The sequence below is a fragment of the Malaclemys terrapin genome, chromosome 4 (genome assembly GCF_027887155.1).
Source record: "Malaclemys terrapin pileata isolate rMalTer1 chromosome 4, rMalTer1.hap1, whole genome shotgun sequence".
Classification (NCBI taxonomy): Eukaryota; Metazoa; Chordata; order Testudines; family Emydidae; genus Malaclemys; species Malaclemys terrapin.
The window spans coordinates 121,032,530-121,055,292 of NC_071508.1; the positions used below are offsets into that span (position 1 = coordinate 121,032,530).

The window sequence follows — 22,763 nt, forward strand, 5'->3', positions numbered from 1 at the left end:
CCTTCTTTCTATTTACACATTAACTGTCATCTCTTTGAGGTCCATCTTGCAGTTCTTACTCACTGAGGGCTCCCCACTGACATTAATAGAAAGTTTTGCTTGCATAAGCACTGCAGATTTGGACCTTAAATGCAAACCAATTAAAATGGTAAGGCAGCGTGGAGAATGATGCAAGAAGAGCATCTTTCAAAACAACCCTGACAAATTAAAGAATTGATCTGAATTCAACAAGATGAAATTCAGTAAAGACAAGTGCAGAGTACTACACTTAAGAAGGAAAAATCAAATGCACAACTACAAAATGGGGAATAACTGGCTCGGTGGTAGTATTGCTGAAAAGGATCTGGGGCTTATAGTGGATCACATATTGAATATGAGTCAACAATGTGAAGCAGATGCAAAAAATGCTAATATCATTCTGGGGAGTATTAACAGGAGTGTCATATGTAAGACACAGGAGGTAATTGTCTCCCTCTACTTGGCACTAGTGAGGCCTCAGCTGGGTTACTGTGTCCACTTTTGGCTGCCACACTTTAAGAAAGTTGTGGATAAATTGCAGATAGTCCAGAGGATAAAACATTTAGAAAACTTGACATATGAGGAAAGGTTTTAAAAACTGGGCATGTTTAGTCTTCAGAAAAGAAGATGAGGGGAGACATGATAACATTTCAAATATGTTCCGGGATGTTATAAAGAGGACAATGTCAATTGTGCTCCATGTCCACTGAGGGTGGGACAAGAAGTAATGGGCTTACTCTGAAGCAAGGGAGATTGAAGTTAGATATTAGGAAAAACTCTCTAACTATAACAGTAGCTAAGCTCTGCAATAGGCTTCCAAGTGAAGTTGGGGAATCCTCATCATTGGAGGTTTTTAAGAACAGGTTGGACAAATCCTGTGAGAGACAATCTAGGTTTTCTTGGTCCTTTCTCAGCACAGGGGGCTGGACTTGCAGACTTCTGGAGGTCCCAATTAGCTCTACATTTCTATGATTTTATGAACTGCAGTGTACTGTACTTGTTATAATTAAGTTTGGATTATAAACTCCTCGGGCAGAGAGGTCTTCATATTTCTCTGTAAAGCATCATTCATGTTTATAGGTTGGGTTAGTTCTCACATTGTTGTTTGGACAGCATATCCAATGAACGCATTAGGCAACTCCATTTTGTTCTTAGTCAAATTTGGCATGTTATGGGGAGGATGCCAGTGGTAGGATGTGAGGAACAGCTGTGTGTTGATGCCATCTACCCATTGTATTTTAGGGCTTCCAGGGGGTCTTTTCTGTCCAGCTTTCATTGGAACAAAGTAAAAAATGATTCTCATAGGGAAGGTGGTAGGTATTTGGAGCAGATGACCATACCACCATAGTGAGTGTTGAGCAAGTGCTTGAGGGAGCAGAACAGGTTTAGTTAGAAAACGGATCTCTTCATTCAACTTGAATTCATATCATTTGATGTTTTCAATCATTCAGAGATGCTTCATCTGAATGGTGCCCGACTTCTTTTCAATAATGACAGTGAAAGGCCATTTTTAAGTCCCATAGGTCACCGAAATGTTATATATCCTCAGCTTTGTCTCTCTGCTTATCCAGGTGTCCAGGATCATCTTCTGCAGTTGGGTGCTTGGGATACAAAAAAGGAAGGAGTGGGATTCCTCTTTAAATGTCATATCCACAAATCAATCTTATCATTTGAACCAATTTCTGGTTGCCTACTTAAAGCCCAGTTGTAGCATAAACGTGGAAGATGAACAACTATTCTTTGCTATGCTCCAAGCAGTGAAGCTTCTGATGAAGACAAGACGAAGTTCTACAATCAACTGAACTCTTTTTATTCAACCACACCTCTACCCCGATATAATGCTGTCCTCAGGAGCCAAAAAATCTTACCGAGTTATAGGTGAAACCGCATTATATTGAACTTGCTTTGATCCACCGGAGTGCGCAGCCCCACCCCCCTGGAGCGCTGCTTTACCGCATTATATCCAAATTCGTGTTATATCGGGTCGCATTATATCGGGGTAGAGGTGTATCTCTAATCACAACATTGTCACAGGATGACTATGAGTTGGCAATGTGACACGGCCGTGAAAAAAAGCTAATGCGGTCTTGGGATGCATTAGGCAAAGTATTTCTAGTAGGGATAAGGAGGTGCTGGTTCCATTATACAAGGCACTGGTGAGACCTCATTTGGAGTACTGTGTGCAGTTCTGGTCTCCCATGTTTAAAAAGGATGAAATCAAACTGGAACGGGTACAAAGAAGGGCCACTAGGATGATCAGAGGAATGGAAAATCTGTCGTTTGAAAGGAGACTCGAGGAGCTCGGTTTGTTTACCTTAACCAAAAGAAGGCTGAGGGGGGATATGATTGCTCTCTTTAAATATATCAGAGGGATAAATACCAGGGAGGGAGAGGAATTATTTCAGCTCAGTACTAATGTGGACAAGAGAACAAATGGATATAAACTGGCCATCGGGAAGTTTAGGCTTGAAATTAGACGAAGGTTTCTAATCATCAGAGGGGTGAAGTTTTGGAACAGCCTTCTGAGGGAAACAGTGGGGGCGAAAGACCTCTCTGGCTTTAAGATTAAGCTTGATAAGTTTATGGAGGGGATGGTTTGATGGGATAAAGTGATTTTAGTCAATAGGTCAATAACGTGCCATCGCTGGTAATTAGTAACAATGGTCAATGATGGGATATTAAAAGTTACTACAGAGAACTTTTTCTAGAGGGTCTGGCTAAAGAATCTTGCCCGCATGCTTGGGGTTCAGCTGATCACCATATTTGGGGTCGGGAAGGAATTTTCCTCCAGGGTAGATTGGCAGAGGCCTGGAGGTTTTTCGCCTTCCTCCATAGCATGGGGCAGGGGTCACTTGCTGGAGGATTCTCAGCGATTTGAGGTCTTTGGATCATGATTTGGGGACTTCAACAGCTGAGTCAAGGGAGAGAATTCTTCCAGGAGTGGGTGGGTCAGCTTTTGTGTCCCGCATCATGCGGGAGGTCAGACTAGATGATCATAATGGTCCCTTCTGACCTTAGAGTCTATGAGTCACTCTGCTCAGTAATTTTAATGCTACTGTTGATAATTTAAGTGGAGCACAGAAAAACCTTATTGGACCTATGACCTCAAATACCTTAAAAAGCAATGGTAAACACCTTTCACCGTTGTGTTTTTCTCATGATCCTGTCATTACAAACACCTGATTTCATGGGACTTGAATTCACCAATTTACTTGGTCGCATGACAATGCCCAAACAAAGATGATTGATTACATTATAATCTCTCATTATTGGAAATCATCCATCAGCAATTGTAGAATTTATCAGTCTGCCAAGCTCAGTAACACCGACCACAAATTAAGCTATGTCTACACTGCACTACAGTGTGGACTGTGGGGGTGTGAATGGCAGAGTGCACCAAGGTGCTGCTATCTCACTGCCCCACATGGATGCTGCTGGCATGAACTTAAAGGTGCCTAGTTCACATTAACATAGTCCTGTTTGAAAGAAAACTATAGTAATGTGAAGTAGCTACAGAGATGTAAAGAAGCTTAAGGGAAATAAGGTGGCAGGAATCTGTGGAATTGCTGTGGAACTATTAAAAAGTGCTGGACCACCTATTCTTTTGTGGCTGCAGATTCTGATCAATATCATCTGGAGAACAGAGGTGGTCCTGTGTGACTGGCAAAACGGCATTGTTTTACCACTAGGGAAACATAAAGGCAGCAAATGGGACTATTGAAATTACTCCTTTACCTCGATATAACGCTGTCCTCGGGAGCCAAAAAATCTTACCGCATTATAGGTGAAACCGTGTTATATCGAACTTGCTTTGATCCACCGGAGTGCGCAGCCCCGCCGCCCCGGAGCGCTGCTTTACCGCGTTATATCCTAACTCATGTTATATCGGGTCGCGTTATATTGGGATAGAGGTGTATTGTGACATTATTTTTCTATCTGTCCTAGGGAAAGATTTTGCTTCTGTCCTGCTGACCCAAGCCCCTGATATCTAAGGAGCAAGAGAAGACTACAACAAGCTGGCTTCACTCCCAGCCGTTCCATGACAGAGCAAATTGTCACAGTGCATCAGTTTATTGAGAAGGCACAAGACTTCAAGCACCCTGTTCACATTACATTTATGGATATCAAGGTAAGGTTTGACTCTGTTGACAAGGAATCACTTTGGCTCTTCTTGAAACTCGCAGGCTTCCCTGACAAGCTCCGTAAAATGTTCCATCTCCTGTCTGATGATTCCTCAAGCTGCATCCTTGTAAATGGAAAAAGAACCGCCTTCTTAAGAATTAGGTTGGGCATTCGGTGCCATTCCAGAACTCTTCAGTCCCATCATAGACTACGTGCTTGAGCAGATACTAAGTAAATGCATTTTAGGTATATGCCTTGGTGACAAGCATCTCACCTATATCAATTTTGCCATTGGCATAGCACTAGTTGTCAAATCAATGGATGAACTAGTTGTAGCATTTAAAGCTCTGAAAATCTCAGCAGCAAAATTCAGCCTGAAAATTAATTGGGGGAAAAACAAATTCTTCTAATCAGCAATTCTGAACGTGTTGTGGGCTCTAGCATATCAGTGGGTAACCACTTTGTCGAGATTTTCAGTTATTTCACCTCCTTCAGCTCTATTGTCGATAACATGGGTGGCATCAAGAAAGAATTTGAAGCCTGCACTACAAAAGTGTCATCAGTAATGGGGCACCTCATCAAGAATGTTTTTTGCAAACTGAACAGAACATTTATAGTGCTACATAAATAATTTCAGTACTCCATCTCCCCTAGAGGTGGATGCTATGTCAATGGGAGAGTGTCTCCCACAGACACAGCGCAGCATAGACACCGCCATACGTCGGTCTAAGCTACTTTGACTTAAGTTACATATCTTACGTAACTTAACTAGCATAACTTGGATCGATTTACCTCGTTAGTGTAGACCAGGCCTTAATCTGCTTATGCCTAGCTCCAGCTCTGCTTCCTCTTACTATAACATTACCATATCCAGCATAGGCTTGGAGGTATTCCAGTTAAAAATAAATATTGATTTTACAAAACAAACAACTAAAAAGGACAAAATTGGGCTAAAAAATCTGATTCACTTTATTCCCTGTAGCTATTTACAAAGGCCTAATGCATCCATAGTAAGGAGTTTTGAACACCCCTACAATAAAAAAATGATGCAAGGCAAAAATAAAATTATTCAGTAAGGACCAAGAATGTTCCAAGAAGTGTTTCACATTTCCAGAGTGTCTTTACAAAACAATCAGGAGGGGGGGAAAAACTCTATTTTAAATGCTATGAAAAATGTCAGTATTTTGGTAACCCTTGGACAACTGCATGCAAGGGGTCTGATTCTGACCCTACTTACCCCTTCTTTACATCAATTTTACTGCTTTCACTTCTGATCTACACCAGTTTAAGTGAGATCAGAATCAAGCCCCCTGTAAACTGCACTGTAGATTATACGCTTCTGGAAACGCTCCCTCCCACCCCCGCAAGCATCTTTCTCACTTGTCCTTACCTGCTGAACTCACAACACCGAGTGCCAGGTCTATTTCCCTGACCCCTCTTTCTAGTTACTGACCCTTTCCACATAACAAACAGCACAACCCCGTTCTCTCTGCTGATCACTCTTGCAAACTCCCTGGCAAAAAATCTTGACCTTCCCACCTGCTTAATTTTCCCAGAAACCACCACCACACATCACAATCAGTGTTTCAGCTGCCTAACTTTACTGCCACTCCTCTCACCAACAATGAACTCAGACACCCTCCTACATGCCAAGTTCTCCTATAACCCCTCCAGAAAGTAATCCTGACAACCCTTTTAGGGTGACCAGATAGCAAATGTGAAAAATCGGGACGGCCTGTATAGGTGCCTGTATAAGAAAAAAGCCCTGAATATCATAACTGTTCCTATAAAATCGGAACATCTGGTCACCCTAACCCCTTTCCACAATCCCTGAGCTCCCTTGCCAGCCCTCCTGCTGCTCCACAGATAAGCATCCTAATGCCCCTCCTTGCTGCTAAATTGCACAGGTGCCAGCCACCTGGAAATTATATATACCCTTCTAGGGCTTAAAATCCAGCTTTGGTTTCAAGATAATTATTAAGTCAACTGGGTCTTTTGAATAAAATTCTGTTCCATGTGAAAAAAAATACATTGAATTTGTTTAGGAAAGTTTTTCATGGTATTTCTAATGCTAATTAATACCACCTCTTAAAAATCCCTATGGTCCTCTTTAGAGACAAGTATTACAAAAAACGACTTTCTTAATGAAGATAGAGTTACTGAGTCCAGAAATGTTAAATGACTAATCAGTATGTCTGTGAGACTCAGAAATTGGCTTCATTTAAGCTAATGTAAAAATGCAGGTTAATTTGTACCAAAAATTATATATCAACAATTCAAATGAACTCGTGTGCCCTAGGCCTGGTCTATACCTAAAATTAGATCAACCTAGTTACATCACTCAGGCCTGTGAAAAATTTCTTGCTCTGTGCGATGTAGATAGAGCAACCTAACCCGCATTGTAGATGCAGCAAGGCTGAATTCTTCCATCAACCTAGCTACTGCCTCTCAGAGAGGTGGATTAACTACAATCGGTGGTTCTCAAACTGTGGGCTGAGACCCCAAAGTGGGTCACACCCCCTTTTTAATGGGGTCGCCAGGGCTGGCGTTAGACTTGCTGGAGCCCGGGGCCCAAGCCCAACCCCCACTGCCCAGCCAAAGCTAAAGCCAAAGCCCAAGATCTATTGCCCTGGCTGGCAGGGCTCAGGTTACAGGCCCCCAGCTGGGGCTGAAGCCCTTGGGCTTTGGCCCCCTTGCCTATGGCGGTAGGGCTCAGGTTCAGGCTCTGGCCCTCCCACCTGGAGCTGCAGGACTTGGGCAGGCTCAGGCTTCAGTCCCCCGTCATGGGGTCATGTAGTAATTTTTGTTGTCAGAAGGGGGTCACGTTGCAAGGAAGTTTGAGAACCTCTGAACTACATCAATGAAAAAATCCCTTCTGTCAATGTAGAAAGCATCTGCACTACAGCGGCATGGCCACAGCACCGTAACTGTGCTGCTGTAGTGTAGATATCCCCATAGTAACTTATCTAGAACTGAACTGTTCATATGCAGTGTATACACACACACACACACACACACACTCACTCTATAGGCCATGGAGTTGTATAGATTTACACCTTCTTGGGATCTGATCCTGTGGCTGTTAAGCATAACAGTGGTAATTATTTTGTACATTGTACTTCACATATGAGAGAAAATTGTCCAGGAAAAAAATCAGACATACAACTCCACCACAACTACCTACCACTGCATGCAAATGAAACAAGAACTAGTAGCACTTTTAACCTGTTTCTTTATCCTTTTCGCAGATGTAGAGTTTCCCAAAAAGACTTGAGTCGCTGGGCTGATGCTGCCCATCTCCTGTTCAACTGTATGCATTCAAGCCCACCAGAGAGCTGCTTGTGAACTCGAGGCTGGAGGAACACAATTACTTTAAAGTGATGCAAGCCATTTACTATAATGCTACCAATTGCACTAAACGAGGTCAGCTGGGCTAATGAAAGGAAAAGCGGTCGTTCTAACGACAAACATTCTGGGCCCAAACCTAAGGTGCTTTATGCAGGTATGCAACAGCCAAAAACATTTTAAATGACTAGACAGGAGGAAAATAACCGAAGACTGCACCCTTACGTACACCATAAATGAGATTGCCACAGCTCACCACAGGTAGAGGCAATATGGGCATACAAGGGGCAAGGCCAATGGTAAACACTAAGCACGGATCCACACAGCCACAAACCTGTGAGAGGGGAGGCATCAGACCATACCTACTTCTCTCCTATGTGATCAGTAGTAACTGGATGCAGCCTGGCTGTGTGGCAGCCCCAGGCCTTGCTTCTGGTAGTTTGTGAACAAAGTTCTTGTAGGTTTCCCCACATTGTGTATACTATATGCTAGATTGGAGGTATCTCTTTACCTCATCCTCACCTCACTAACCCAGGAATGGGATTCATTCCTACAACTAAACCTTGTTTGCTTGTACTAATGTCTGGAAGACTCATCGCACATTACTGACTTTTATGAATTAGTAAGCACCCAATCTTATGAGGTGCTGAGTACCCTCCATTCCCAGCAACTTCCATGGAGTTGAGGGAACTTAGCTTCTTGCAGGATGAGGGGCTAAGCAAATGAGCATGACGAAAGCATAGATAATGCATCTCACGGTGCACTTTGTTAATTTATTTAACAAGTGCAGTTTAGCTTTAATTATTTATGATAATACTTCATACTAAACTAGTAAACATAGCATAATATATTCTGTAAAAGTAATAAAGTCTTAGCTATATGAGACTGCATTATGGCTCGTTGCTCTTAAATCTTTGCTTAGAAGGGGAGCACAGCATCAGTTTGTGTACGAATTATGAGGTGTGTGGGTTAGTGAAAACGAGCAAGATACTATTTTTGACTTTCTGTTTGTTTTTATTTCATTGTTCTCTCTCTCCCTGCTATGGGTCCCTCCCTCCTACCACTGCTCCCATTTAAGACCCAATTATTTTCCCATTGAAGTCAAATGCAATGTCAAATTCCATTGACTTCAATGGGAGAAGATTGAACCCTTATTGTTTTGCTTACATACTTGATCAAATACCACACAGGTATAGTGGGCCAAATTCAGAGACAAGCCTATATTGTGACTCACAGGCCAAGGAGCCAGAAGATAGGCATGGAGCAAGAAAAGCAACTAACAAGGGCGTATTCATTAAAATAGCCCATCTCCTTCCTTAACACATGCATTCTTACATCTTCTGATTTCCCAGTGTGGAAGTTACATCACCTTAGAATCCCATATTGATAAGTGGGTGTAGGGGAGTTTGATTCAGTCTCAGTTAGTGCAAGGGGGCCTAGTTCTCCTCTCACATCAGTGTCAATCATGAGTATTTATTATTATTACTATTGTTGCTCCAACATTATTATTATTATTAGCGTCACAGTTGTGCTTGGGCTCTACTGACATTGCACAAATACAGAGTACCAGAGGCATTGTAGAGCAATAGCGAGTCCACGCCTTAAAGAGCTCACAATCTAACTAGACAAAGTAAATCCAGGGTAGGGAACAGGGGTATAATTTATAAGCAGAGTGACGGTTTGTAAACACCATCTTAGTGCCAACATTTTTTTTTAATTCTTTGGTTGGAGTTTTGTTCTGAAGCAATTAGCTAGAAGGAAAGACAGAAGGGCCATAGACAGGAAGGTCTGAGGAGGGTTGGGTAAAGGATAGCAGGAAGAAAAGCGAGGAGCCTGGAGGGCAGGCGGAGTGAGACTGAGATGGGGCCACAGCAAACAGCCAACCAGCATAAATGGGAAACTGTCCAGAGTCAAATCTGTACCAAAGCAATCTGGTAACATCATCAGTCTCTGACAGTCTCTAGCGCAGCATCTGCAGTGGCTGCTCCTTGTATTTGCTTCTGCTGGCTAGCTTCTCTAGTATTTCCTTTGAAATCAGTGGAGTTTCATCAGTGTGAAACTGGGGTGAGAGGAGACTCAGGCAAGGGAGCCCACTGTCTATATCACCTCTGAATTTAGCCCAGTATCCGTATCTTTAAGTATCAAGTTAAAAGCCTTTCCATAGAACAGATTAGAAATTAGCTCATATGCAAGGGATAGTTGAGTCAGAGCATTAAGCTATTAATCATTAATTGCTTTTCAATTTCTCCTTCAATAAGTCAATTTCCCCAACTAGTCTCTTTCTTATTCACTGGTCCCCACTAGTATCCTACATCTATAAAACAGCTGCTTGTAACCACCGAGATGTTAGGATCTGGAAAAGCTGCCTTTCTGCACTGAAATTTGGCAAGGAAATACTAGTTTAGGAGGATGTATGACCATACTTGTTTCTGTGTCTCAGATATACTACTCTGGGACGATGTCATCCTCCCTGCGTTACAATAGCTTGAGTATATTTACCCTGCAAGCTTTCTGCATGTCGACCTTTGCATTTTTGCCCAATCCTCCCTGTAACCCACACTGAAAACCCTCCAATATGCGTCATGGGGAAAATTCTACCTGAGCTGGCATACTTGACTGGGTAGTATGGGGCTGTTGCCTGATTGAATATTGATTATATTGTACTGATTACTTAAGAATTTCCAATTAACAAATGAAACCTTGCGGTTTGACAGGTTCCAGTTCCAAGACCAGGCCCACAGTTATTTGTACTATGATTAAATTGGCTGCAACAGTCACATGTAGGCCAACAGATTTTTTTGCTATTTTAATATTTTTATTAGCAGAGTTATTAACACACTAAAAGTTCCCAACCAAACAAAAATGTAGCAGTAATGCAATATCAGTTTTACGGCCCATACTATATGATATGCATACTCACACAATCCTTATGGAGACCCAGGAGTAGTGAGACAGGTGATAGGCTGCCAGGGGCCTATCCTCTCTCTGGCATACCAACCAATACAATTATTAAGTTCTCATCAGCCTATCTTGTGGTCCAGCCTATTATTGCGTTTGATGGCTGCCCTGAATATTCATAAGAGGGTTCAGCCTCTTTGCCCAACTGACTTCCTCACCCTTATAATATTGGGGAGTCTTAATTCTGTAGGTTAGTATACTAATTATATCAAACTTATTAGCATATACATCAACTGGTTACTATAACAATTCTTTGGCTAAGTATCTGCTGATGTTCCTATCCCAGAATTTCAGCAGAATTATTTATTGCAAAATGTATGTCATATGCTATTTTTTGATTTAGGGTCACTGCTAATTAACTTACTTATGCTAAGCTAAACAATTTACTTATGCCACAGTTCATAGGCTTCATATCTTTATACTAACTGCTTACTCTACTATCTTACATGTTTAGGCTGGTAGGCTTCTTGAATTTCTACCTTATATCTTATCTTAATGCTTTTAAGCTAGCTTTGGACTTACAACTTCTGCGAGCTGGAGCCTCCCACTCCCTACCTGTCTTTGACCCAGGCTGGACAGGATCTGGACAATAAAAAGGGATTGGGCCCTTTGGAACCAATCCCTGCTTCACTGACAGCCGCTCATAGGTCTCCAAGCCAGGCAGGGGCTCCAGGAGCTGCCTGGGGAAGCGGAATTGAGCTCCTAGAAGTCGGAAGCACCTTCCACACACCACGTGAGGAACTCAACCAGATACTTGCCTACACCCTGAGTACAAAGACCATTGTCACACATGACATAATTGTAATCCCAGCCTGAGGTGTGGCCTCTGACTGTTTCTAATTCCTTTATCTTGGCATCTGGTGCCTCCCCCCAAGGGGGGGTGCCCTCCTAGTGCATGGAACATAAGAGATGCTGTGCCTTGGGAACATGTTTACTACCAAATAATACACTAGGAGGGTAGTCCAATACATAAGGAATAAGATAATTATCTTAATCCCTAAAGTATCAATAAACAACGGGGGAACTTTATTAGGTACTGGGAACAAAGGAGAAGGGATAAGGAAAGAACAGGAATAACTTGAATAATAAAATAGCAACAATACTTTAAATCCTCCCCCCCTCAATATTTACAAATGGGCCCAAACTATCCAGCTCCCTCTGGGGGCAGATAGTGAGTTCGGAATCAGTTCTTTGATGGGTGATGCAGCACTGTAATCACTGGCCAGATTAAAACAAACAGCAAAACAAACAAACATGGGATTTCTTACGAGGTTTTCATGCCTAGAAAGGTAATACTGTCTTGAGGCTGGCTCCTTGGTCTGGAGTCCAACAGAAAGTTAAGCTGGCTCTTGGCACCTGATCTGGAATTGCTCCTCAGCCTTCGGGGTTGCTGGTCTCTGTTGGACCGATATTTTTCAATGACCCAATAACCACCAGCAGAGTTCAAAAGTTTCCCTTTGAGTAGGAATGGAAAGTTTAATGGGGACGTCCCATGCTGTGATGCTTCTCTCTCTGCTCCACTCCAACAATAGCCAGAACTGAACTTAAAATCAAACCCTTTGTCTCTAAGTTCTAGCTTATGATTTGTTCTGGAAGTTGCTTCCAGCTGGTTCTACCTCTGCCCTGGACTCTAGGTAATCTGAGAAATGGAGTCCTGAGGGCCTCTGTAGCCACTGTTGCTGTAGTTCAGGAGCAAGTCCCCTAGAGCCTTAGTGTAATATGTCAGGGACAACTTGCTCCAGAGAGGGATACATCATTTTGAATAGGAGTGGACTCATGTACAGAAAGGAGGAAGAGGGGGCAGTGCTGGAAGAGACTGTGGCAGAGTCCTAGGAATGGGCAGGGGAGATGGGAGCCCAGGATCAGCCTGCACAGGCTGATACCCTGATGGATACACAGGGACAAATTTTCCAACAACCTGTCCAGAGACAAAGCGATGGAATGGCTGTGACAGGGAGAGGTACAAGGCCCATTAAGTGCCACCCGCCATCTTTGTTCTGATCCTCTGGGAGACTGCACTTTTAAGACAGAATAATTTCTTGGTTACGTCCAATATTGCATGCTAGCAGGGTGGGCTTAGCTTTAGCTGAGGGTGGAAGCCATGACATTTTCATGGACTCCCTTCCCTATGCTTCTCTTTCACCCTTCCCCCGGCATCATGTGATCCAAGATGGATGCCAAGAGAGGGGAAAAAAAACCTTCAAATGCACTCCTAGTTGGTGGGACTTACACAGTGTAATTGAAATAAATCTGAGCCAGATAATTAATGGGTCATACTACTGGCAAACATGAGTATATTTATAGAAATTTTGTTCTTTAGTATTCGGTTACACCAATCTGATTATATAGATTTATACCTAGTCTGTTAAACCACTGTCCCAGTCAGCACAGGTTATAAATCCCAGGGGCTGTAACAGGGGGCAAAGTTTGATCTGGTCCTTTGTTATTTGTCCCTCTTGCTCTGTTCATTCAGGACATGCGGTCCAGTCCAGGCAGGAGGGGCGCCATAAGCAAGCTTTCTGCAGCTTTGCTTTGTATGCTGTTAACGTTTGCCTTTATGTTCTTCCACTCCTGGAAGGTGATACTTGAACATTTGTCACATAGAGGTACTCCAGCTGGTTGGTCAGATTCCTTGGCAGGGTAAATTTGTTACAACTGCCCTCGTAACTCACTAGACCACTTCACTCATGGATAAGCAGTTCCATCACCAGGCATGGAAAAATCCCCTTTGCATAGATGTCTGAGTTTCCGCCATTTGCCTGGAAAAGCACTTTCCCAATCTGGTACTTGAAAGGGGTGATGTCATCAAGGGCTTCTCCAGCCTGAAAGAATGTTAGGACCAACACTTACCCTGGTGCTTCATTAAAAAAGTCTATGGCAACAGCAACTTCTGAACAGGACAATGAGTCAAGGAGTATAAAAAGCATTCTTAACTGACAAGAGTTTCAGTGTGGCCTTGCATGATGCAAATGCAAAGTGGGGAAATTCTTTTTGTTTTTCCCCCCATGAAAAAAATTGTATTGCCTTTCATTGTTTTGCTTGCCTTGGCAAGTACTTCAACCTCAGATGGGCCATCACTCCCACACAGGCGTAAGATGGACCCTACCATCCATCAGTGAGCAAAAAGGAAGTAGGTCAGGGCTGAGATGTTTGAGAACATGGTCTGAAGGACTGATGTTCACTTGCAGCATTAGAGGGAGAAGGAGGAGAGAGATAGGCTGAAGGAGCAGAGACAGATTGAACAGTTCAAGGCAGAGGAGAGGAGAAATAGGGAGCTGGGCCAGATGGTGATGGAACTGCTGATGAGCATGTTGTCCACCAGGATGCAGCTGCCAGCAGTAGTGCCAGCTCTACAGCTGGCTCCAATGCCAACAGCAGTAACAGCCCCTGTGCAGCCACCCATGCCTGTGGTATCATGTCCTGAAGACAGTGCACTCACTGGAAAATCATGGCATGCCTGACCCATGTAAAACTCTTTGGACTGTATACCTTGTGCACTAAACCCCTGTGCAACTGCACCAGCCACACAACTTGTGCAGCAACGTGCCTCGTGGGCAAAACATTTTGTCAGGGGGAAGAAGAACAGGAGCAATAACTCTGTGCAGCATTACAAACGTCCTTTGTTGTTTTCAGTTCAGTGTTCATATAATTTCACTGGCTAGCACCATACCTTACACACACACACTTGTGCTATACTTTCCTTCACTCTACAGACATGTCCATTCCTGTCTGTGGGCAGGCAGCTGGTATGCCTGCAATACCTTGTTAGAGGTTTTTCACTTTTGCTTTTTATTTAATGAAGTAGTTTGGTTGTACAACACAGTGCTGTTTGGATGCTAACGGAAGAGTGGAGAGAGAAGATACTTAGTCTTTGACATTTAAAAAAGCTACAGCATTTCCTAAACTCGCAAAACCAGTCATGTGAAGCACAGTATTGATAAAAATTAGCAGTGACTGAATAAAACAGTTAAAACCATAACTGCATTATAGGCTCCATTACAGCATTACATGCCCCCATTACTGGCATTGCTGGGCATTATCACAGGGCCCCTTTACAGCATCACATCTTCACATCCACATCCCATTGGCTATGAGGATATGGGCACATAATGCATCTCTTATCTCCCTTGACTGCTTGCACCCAGCCCCAGTGTTGATCTGGTTGCCTGTACTGGGCCTGCAAACCAGCAGGGTCCTGACACCACTCCATGTGGAAATACTCACCTTTGGCCTCACAGATATTGTGCAGGGCACAGCAGGACTCAGCCATTCAGATGCATTGGCCACACAGGCAACCAAAGGATTTTGTAGGCAGCACCATCTTACTTTCAGCCTGGCAAAAGCACACTCCACCACTTTCCAGCAGTTACTTAGAGCATAACTGAACCTCCTTCTCCAAGCCCTCTGAAGTCGGGGTATAGCTTCATGAGCCATGGCAAGACAGGGTAGGCAGAGTCCACCAAAATCATGGTGGGCCCCGACACCCCATTCATAGCAATGCCCTTAGGAGGGAACAGGGTCCCTACTTGCCCCAACAGGTAAATGCCAGATCTCCTCAGGACTCTGGAACCATGCATCTTTCCAGTACTGCCCCTCTTGGTGTTCAAGAACCTGCCTCTGTGGTCAAGCAAGGCCTGCAGAACAAGGTAGTAGTACTCTTTGTGTTCACGTACTTGCCCCTTCAGCAAGTAGGAGTAGCTCATCCTACAAACACATGGCTGGTCCCCCAGTAGTAATGGACAGAAGTCTGGAGAGTGTAGAGCAGGAAGTGCCTCAGCTAAATATGTTGGCGGACTAAAACCACTTCTTCACTGTGGCCTGGGAGGACAGACAAGTTCTCCCACAATATGCCAGGAACCAATCCCTAAAGCAGCTCCAGCTGGCAAGATGCCAAGAACTCCAGGATATGTCCACTGAAATCCTAGCTGTGGACAGGTGTAGCTGCAATGCCAGTGTCAACACGGGTATGTGGGGTAGGGCATGTGCGGCGCAGCAATGTGGACTCTTGGAGGCAGGACTGGCTAGCTTGCATCCACATGGGTGTGACCCAGGACATATGGAAAGCCTGCAGTGTAGACATACCCTTAGAAGGAGAGAGAGAATCTCTTAGTTTGTTTCTCTCGGGGCTAGTTTGTCATAAAAGCTTCCCTCTTTCCTCCCCTCACTCCGTACATGTTGCTTATTGCTTTTATCTACAGAGTGCTTTGGAATCTGGGAAACAAGAGGCCATTCCAGCTGGAGATAGACTCTGCTGGTGCGATGACTTACGGCCAATGCTCAGTTGTGCTGCTGCTTGTCAGTCTTCAAAAGATGTGCTGAAACCTCTCAGTCTTAGATTGATGCATCTGAGGGTGAAAAGATAATGGGCTGAAGCTGCAAAAATCATTGGAAGTCCATAGCTCTTGTCCTCTCCTTCCTGAGAGGCAACTGCACTGAGTAAAGGGCCTTTGTGTAGTATAATGAAATCCAGAAACTTTTGCTAATAAGTATCATCAAACTGAGCACATTCTCTCTATTGCAGTTCAAGAAGTACATTTGAGTTGCTAGTATCCATCTTACATAGATTTTTTGATGAATGAGTGAGTAGCACATCTGTCTCAGCTGACATCTGGCTCAAAACTGTCATGAAATATAGATCTATAGAAAGACTATGTAAGCCCTGCTGGACAGCTGCACATGAACACAGTGATGTCCCAGTGTCATGCTAAGTCTGGATTGTAACTCTTTGGGGAGGCCTGAAACTAAATTTAGCATTTATCTGGAATCAATTCTCTTGCCCTCACTCTATAAAAGTCAACGTTATCCTTTAATGAAAGAAACGTGATATTCACTCCAGCATTGCCTTTTCTATATTTCAAGTTCAGGTATCACTGGTTTTGTTTAATAGGATCGCTCCTGTAGAGCAACACTCTGAAAAGGTCAAAAAAAACCCACTAAGAGCCAAATTCATCCCTGGTACAATTCTTATTGATTTCAGTGGTATTATGCCAGGGATAGATCTGGCCTTAGCTGTTTCTATTAAGGTAAGTGGAAAAGAAGTGTACTTGTTGTCTTAACTTTACTTTTCAATTGATCTGTTCTGTTCTACTCTGTGTGCTTCACTGCAATCAATGGGAATATATCTATTAGAGAAAGTTACAGCAGAAAACATCTAAATAGCTTTTAAAAACACTGGCTTCTCAATTTATAATGAATGTCAGGGACATGAAAAGGGTAACAGAGATTCAATGTGCACTGAAATGCTTTATCTTTTGAAAGAGGATAGATGTAAGCACATAGCGTAAAAGTTTTTCTGTATAAGCTACATTATAGTAACAGAAATCTGTTTCTACGATCAGCTATTGATAGGACACATGCAGCTGCCATCTCTAAACAACAGTGTCAAATATTACTCCTGAGGGCATTCTGTGCCCAAAAAAAAAAAAAAAAAAAAAAAAAAATTCTCCTCACAATATTTTAAAATTCTGCAAAATTCGGAAAAATTTGTGTGTCAAATAAATGGGGAGGCTCCAGCATGGCATTGGGGAGCACAGGTCACTGGCTGCACAGAGGTGGGAGATCGCTGTGCAGCTCCCACCCCAGGACACAGACTCAATGGTGAGGCTGCACCCAACCCTGACATAGTGCAAGAACCGGGCTTGTCCCAGAAATACCCCAGGGCCCTGCCCCTCCATGCCAGGTGCACCAGGTGTGAGCAAGCAGGCTCAGCAAGGCAGGATCCAAATGTGGAGGGGCTCAGTGTGGGGGATCCAGGTATGGGTTGAGGGGGTTCTGTGTTGGGCAATCTGGGTGTGGGTAGCTCAGTGGGGAATCTGGGTGTGGGGGGGAATCTGGATGCACAGGCGTTTGTTGGGGGGTTCTTGGTGGAACGGTAATAGGACTCTGCAGGGGGGTCCAGGTGAAGGTGGTTGGGACTCAGCATGGGCTCTGGGTATGGGGGGCATAGAGCTCACCAGGGAGGTCTGAGTGTGGGGAGTTCAGTGCGGGGTCTAGATTCTGGGAGAGTGGGGCTTGGTGGGTGGGGATCAGAGTGTGGGTGGCTCATTGGGATGGTCCAGGTGCAGAGGGAGTGGGTCTCATCGTGGGGGGGGTTCTGAATGGGGGGGGTGAGGCTCAGTAACAGGGACTGGGTATGAGGGGGTCTGGATGCACAGGGATTGGGCAGATGGGGGAGCACTCTCTGTACAGGGATCTCTCCCCCTGCAGCTGAGGAGCGATGGGTGCAGGAAGCAAGGAAATTTGCAGAGATTCCTGCAGCTGAGGGAGAAATATAAGTCTGACCCAGCCCCGGATGCTGTGCAGGGGAAGAGGAAGTCCTGTCCTTGCCAGCCTAGCCAGGACTAGCAGCTGAGCCCGGTGCAGGGTAGCAGGGCCAGCTCCAGGCACCAGTATAGGAAGCAGGTGCTTGGGGCGGCCAATTCAAAGGGGCGGCACTCCATCCGGTATCGGAGCGGCACATCCAGGTCTTCGGCGGGAATTCAGTGGTGGGGTCCCTCATTCCCTCTCTTCCTCTTTGAGCTGCCGCCGAATTGCCACCAAAGAGGAAGAGAGGAAGGACCCACCGCCGAAGTGCTGCAGAAGAAGCGGCGTGACTGAGCTGCTGCCGAAGTGCTGCTGCTCTTTTTTTTTTTTGCCACTTGTGGCAGAAAAGCTGGAGCCGGCCCTGCAGGGTAGGAGCCACCAGCCAGGACTTCCCCAGTCCTGCCCTCTGCCCCACAGTGATTTACCTCTCTGCCAGCTGCCCTGGGCACCTGAAACATACTGCTGGGGAGGGTCACATGACCGCTCTTGTAGCTTCCCCTTGCTTCCCCATCAGAAAGTCATTTTCTGAAAGGAAGCAAAGAAATCTGCGGGGGACATAAATTCTGCACATACACAGTGGCACAGAATTCCCCCCAGAGTAAATTATGGCTTAAATATTACAGGAATGGATACTATCGTAAAATTTAGCATAGATTAGACAGATGGTTAAATTAGGTGGAAATAAATCACTTTTCTATAATGATGTTTAAAATCATCCTTCCTATATCATGTCTTCCCCTGCACCAGGTAGACCATGCTTACAAAACCCTTTCTCTAGGCAGACTGAAGATTGTGGGAACATCATGCTAATTTTTTACTAAATTATATTTAAAGTACTAATTTTCTTATCAACCTTCTAATGTTTCTTACTACAACTATCCTTTATTAATCCAGTCAAGCCATTCCGCAACTAAACTGACATGTGTTCTGCAGACTGAAACATCACCCAAAACACCATTAACCTAGCCATTTTTAATAATATAATTTGCAAAACATCACAGATTCATCTCCTGGAGACTAAAACATTGTGCCTGAAACATGAATGCAATTTCAGATGTTGATGGTTTCATGAAATGAGACCAAGTTACAGAGCTTTAATTCCACTCTGTGTGAGATTTCAGTCATGCTGATTTCTTAATATGAAGCTAAATTTGGGGGTTTCAGTTTAGATTTCTGCTTCAGGGCTATACAAATGTATACTGATGATGGTCATTACTCTTGATCTTATTTTTTATTTAATTTTAATGGCCAGATTTCCAGCCCTGGTCTCCATGACTGTGCTGAGAAATCGATCCAGCACAACATTATGCAGTACCAACTTCCTGAAGATAGGGACAGGAAACAGTTGCAATGACTGAAACAGAGCACACAGTCAGGCTATATACAGCAGCATTCGTGCTATGTTTATTTAATAAACCAGTTCTTGTTATTACCCATTATTTTGTTTGGATGGGTTTTTTATTTAACTTTACTGCTGAAATACTATAGTGCTCACCTTGTCATCAACTAAACTAAGAAACTGGCTGAATATTTGGTTATCAATGCTTATTATAGTATTTTTTTGTGGATATCATTTGGGACTGGAGTGAACACCTGGAAAAAAATCAGGCCCTTTGCATTTTAATGCAAATATATGTTCCTCATTAGGGCCTTAATCCTGCAAGATACTCAGGACCAGCTACCGAAAACCTCAATTGACTTAATTGGGACTCGAGGGCAGCCAGCATCTGATAGGTGGTGACTTGCATCTTGAAGGATCAGACCATATAATATATCTATACCTCCTACATCTTCATCTCATCTGTGGACAAAGGGGTGTTGTATCCTCTACCACAGCGTAGGGATTTATACTCATTCTCTCTCGGTTATGGAATTCCAAAGAAGGATTATACCGATTCCAACAATTATATAGATGTTTTGCAATTTATCTCATGTCAACTCCCTCAGCAACAGTGAGCAGGTCCCAAGTGCTAATGGCCATCATTTAAAGGTTGCTTTTAATGCACAATCAGTCAAGGAAAAAGCAATTATTTTAAGGGATACTATCATATTGATTTACTTTGCATCATTGGAATGTTTTACCATAATGCATGAGAAATTCATAACCAATAAGTTAACCTTCTCCCTGTAAAGATATTCTACAGATGTAAATCATTAGTCGGGTGGGTGAGAGAAGAGAGGTTTTTTTGTTCTTATTTGCCTCTTTTAAATTCCAAACTTTACCCATTGAACACTACTTTATTTTGTATAACTGTTCAACTCAGAGAGTAATTCAATTTTCCCACCACAATAAACAAAATGTTCTTCTGTTGATCACTTGACATCACTCATTGGTCGGGGCCATTTGAATGTCAGATCTGGCATTCCTTGAAATACCTCCACTCTGGTATGTTTTTCCACATGCTGCTGGCATATTTTATAGTATCTTCACAGACTACCTTCTTGGAAATAATGTTAATCAGGATAATTTCTTTTCTTATTTTAAAGGGGCTCTTGATTGGGTGCTTTCAAATAATCTCTTAGTAAAATTTACCTTGGGATTTCCAAAGTCCTTACTACAACCTGGGACAATGTTATTTAGGAGTCAGAGTGCAAGTTTAATGGCTCAAGCTAATCTCAAAGAGGGCCTATTAAACTCTAATTTGTCAGGTTTCATTACATTCAATACTTACTCCCAAGGACTGTAATTTTCCTGGATCATTTTGTTCACCAGAAAATTATGTTCCTTAGTTTTGCATCCCATCCCCTCTGTTGTATTCTGAAAAATTAAAGGCTTCTATTTCTTCACTGCTACTATCTAGAACAACAGTAGTGCAAAAGAGGGGTTAAGAGTTCACTGTCAAATATATTTATCTCAAAAGTAGGTATAATTCTTTTGCAAACAGCTACGTGTCAGTGCAAAGCCAAGCTGATTCAGGGTAATACAAGCACTTTGGTAAGTCTTTTAGGTGACACTAGATCCTTCACAAGCTCCCCCACCCCTTCTTCTTCTTCAGCATTATCCAATATCATTATTACCTTGAGAAATTTACAAGTTATTTTCTTTCCAAATGAATCAATTATAAAACAGTTAATCTGCACTAATGCCCAGCACAGGTTTTTGTGATTCCACTATTGTTTCAATTACTCCTCTACCCCAATATAATGCGACCCGATATAACACGAATTCATATATAACACGGTAAAGCAGTGCTCCGGGGGGAGGGGGGGGGGCTGCGCACTCCAGCGAATCAAACCAAGTTTGATATAACACAGTTTCACCTATAATGCAGTAAGATTTTTTGGCTCCCGAGGACAGCGTTATATCGAGGTAGAGGTGTATTTCTTTGAGGAAAATTTGATCTTGTTAAGCCAACAAAGCTTACCATTGACTGATTCAGTAGTGTGAGCTTCTTCTCAAATTCTACTTAGAATTGCAACTCATTGACATGATGGAGATGTCCTACTTTAGTTCCTGGTCCTTATTACATGTAACACACAGTGTAAACAATAACGGTAGAACATACATCAGCATGAGCAATAAAATACCTTTCTTTTATGAGTGAGTTTGGTGAGTACTAAAAAAGTTTCTGTTGGACGAAAGACCTGGGAAGAGGTTTAACTCCAATAACTTCTAACTTGATAACAATTACAAGATCTGCTTTAGATTTGCTATAGCAAGAGAGTTGCTTCCCAGAAAGGATGGAAGGCAGAGAGGTAAAAGTTACATGTGGAACCCATCCAGTTTCCAAGGGCTAGTCTTTGTGCAGGCAATTCTAGCTGATCTGTAAGATGAAGCAATATTGATCAATGTTCAAAAATGAACTTGTCATATATTTTCAGCTGTCTTTGGGGATTTGGCATAGCAGCCCATAAAGGATGCAGAGTGCGAGGATGAGAAAGCCCCAGGCAGAAAGAGGGTGGCCACAAAAGAATAACAAGAGCAAAATATATGATCTTCTAGTTGCTGCTTGTGTAGCTTGCCTGCTATACCTTGACATGTCTTCAGTACAAGATAAAAGCACCAAGATAATGTAGGTTGGGTGCTTTATAAATAGATACTGTAGAGTAGCTAGAATATTGACCAAGAATGATTCAGTCCAAAGCATTTTGAGATCCTCTTTTTAAAGGCACTATATACTGTAAGTAATTTGATTATGAATGTCTAAGGTTTAATTTTTAAGCTCTTTATAATCTCATCTCCCACAATCATTTAACATAAAACCCTGCCATCTACACTAAGCAAGAGTGTTTACAAAGGTCAGATCTTTATAGGCAACCTCATTGAAAGGATGTACATTTGGTAAGAGGCTCACTCAGATAGGCTTATGCCTGCGTTTAAATTTTTTCGGAACCTATCTAATTTAGGTACCCATGAAGTGTCTGTCACAGTAGCATCTAAGCATTAGACCATAGGGAAATGTGTTCTTTTTATCACCTATCACTATTTTAATATTGCAGTCTGGCCCTGGACAAGCTGTTTTGTTTTCATCAGCCTTTGAGATCAGTAACTATGGCCCTCTTGCATGGGGCAGTTAGTGTAGGTCCAAAATAAACAGAGAAAAACTTTGCTCTGTAAAAACTTGTGTGAATTCTAATCGGGTTCAGAGTCAATATTTTATTTTTCTACATTTCCAACAGACATAAGCTATGGATGTGCAGTTATTTCAGTTCACACATGATTCAGATCTACATATTCCTATATTGTACTTACCTGATGTTACTTTAAGAATGCAGCTAAGGCTGTCTAGTAGAAAATGGGCCCAATCAAAAGAACTGGATCCAAACACTTCTGAAACTTGGCAACGTCCAGATCTAAATCCAAACTTTGTAGTTTGGTCTTCCTCTAAACCTCTTAGCAGGCCAAAACAAATGCAGTAAGTACCCCCTATTATTTCTACCTGTCATACTCATTACCAATTTGACAAACCATTTCAGTGAAACACCTTCTGCTTTCTTTGAGCGCAGAACCAGCTGTATCCTGCAATATCCGTTAAAACAATTCAACTGCTCTTATTTCTCTTCATTAAGGGTCTGAT

General features: G+C 42.9%; 1 protein-coding gene across 4 annotated transcripts in view; it reads right to left on the reverse strand.

Moving 5' to 3' along the window:
- Positions 1-22,763, reverse strand: part of FOXN3 (forkhead box N3) — a 301,624-nt gene that overhangs the window by 200,391 nt on the left and 78,470 nt on the right. Inside the window, exon 2 of one of the 4 annotated variants that reach the window (XM_054025442.1) lies at positions 15,712-15,788. The exons of 1 other annotated variant lie outside the window; for it this stretch is intronic. The gene's annotated coding sequence lies outside the window, so the exon portion shown is untranslated. Of the gene's footprint in view, positions 1-7,365; positions 7,416-15,711; positions 16,870-22,763 lie in introns of those variants that run through there. 2 more of the 4 variants (XM_054025440.1, XM_054025441.1) reach the window with 2 other exon arrangements.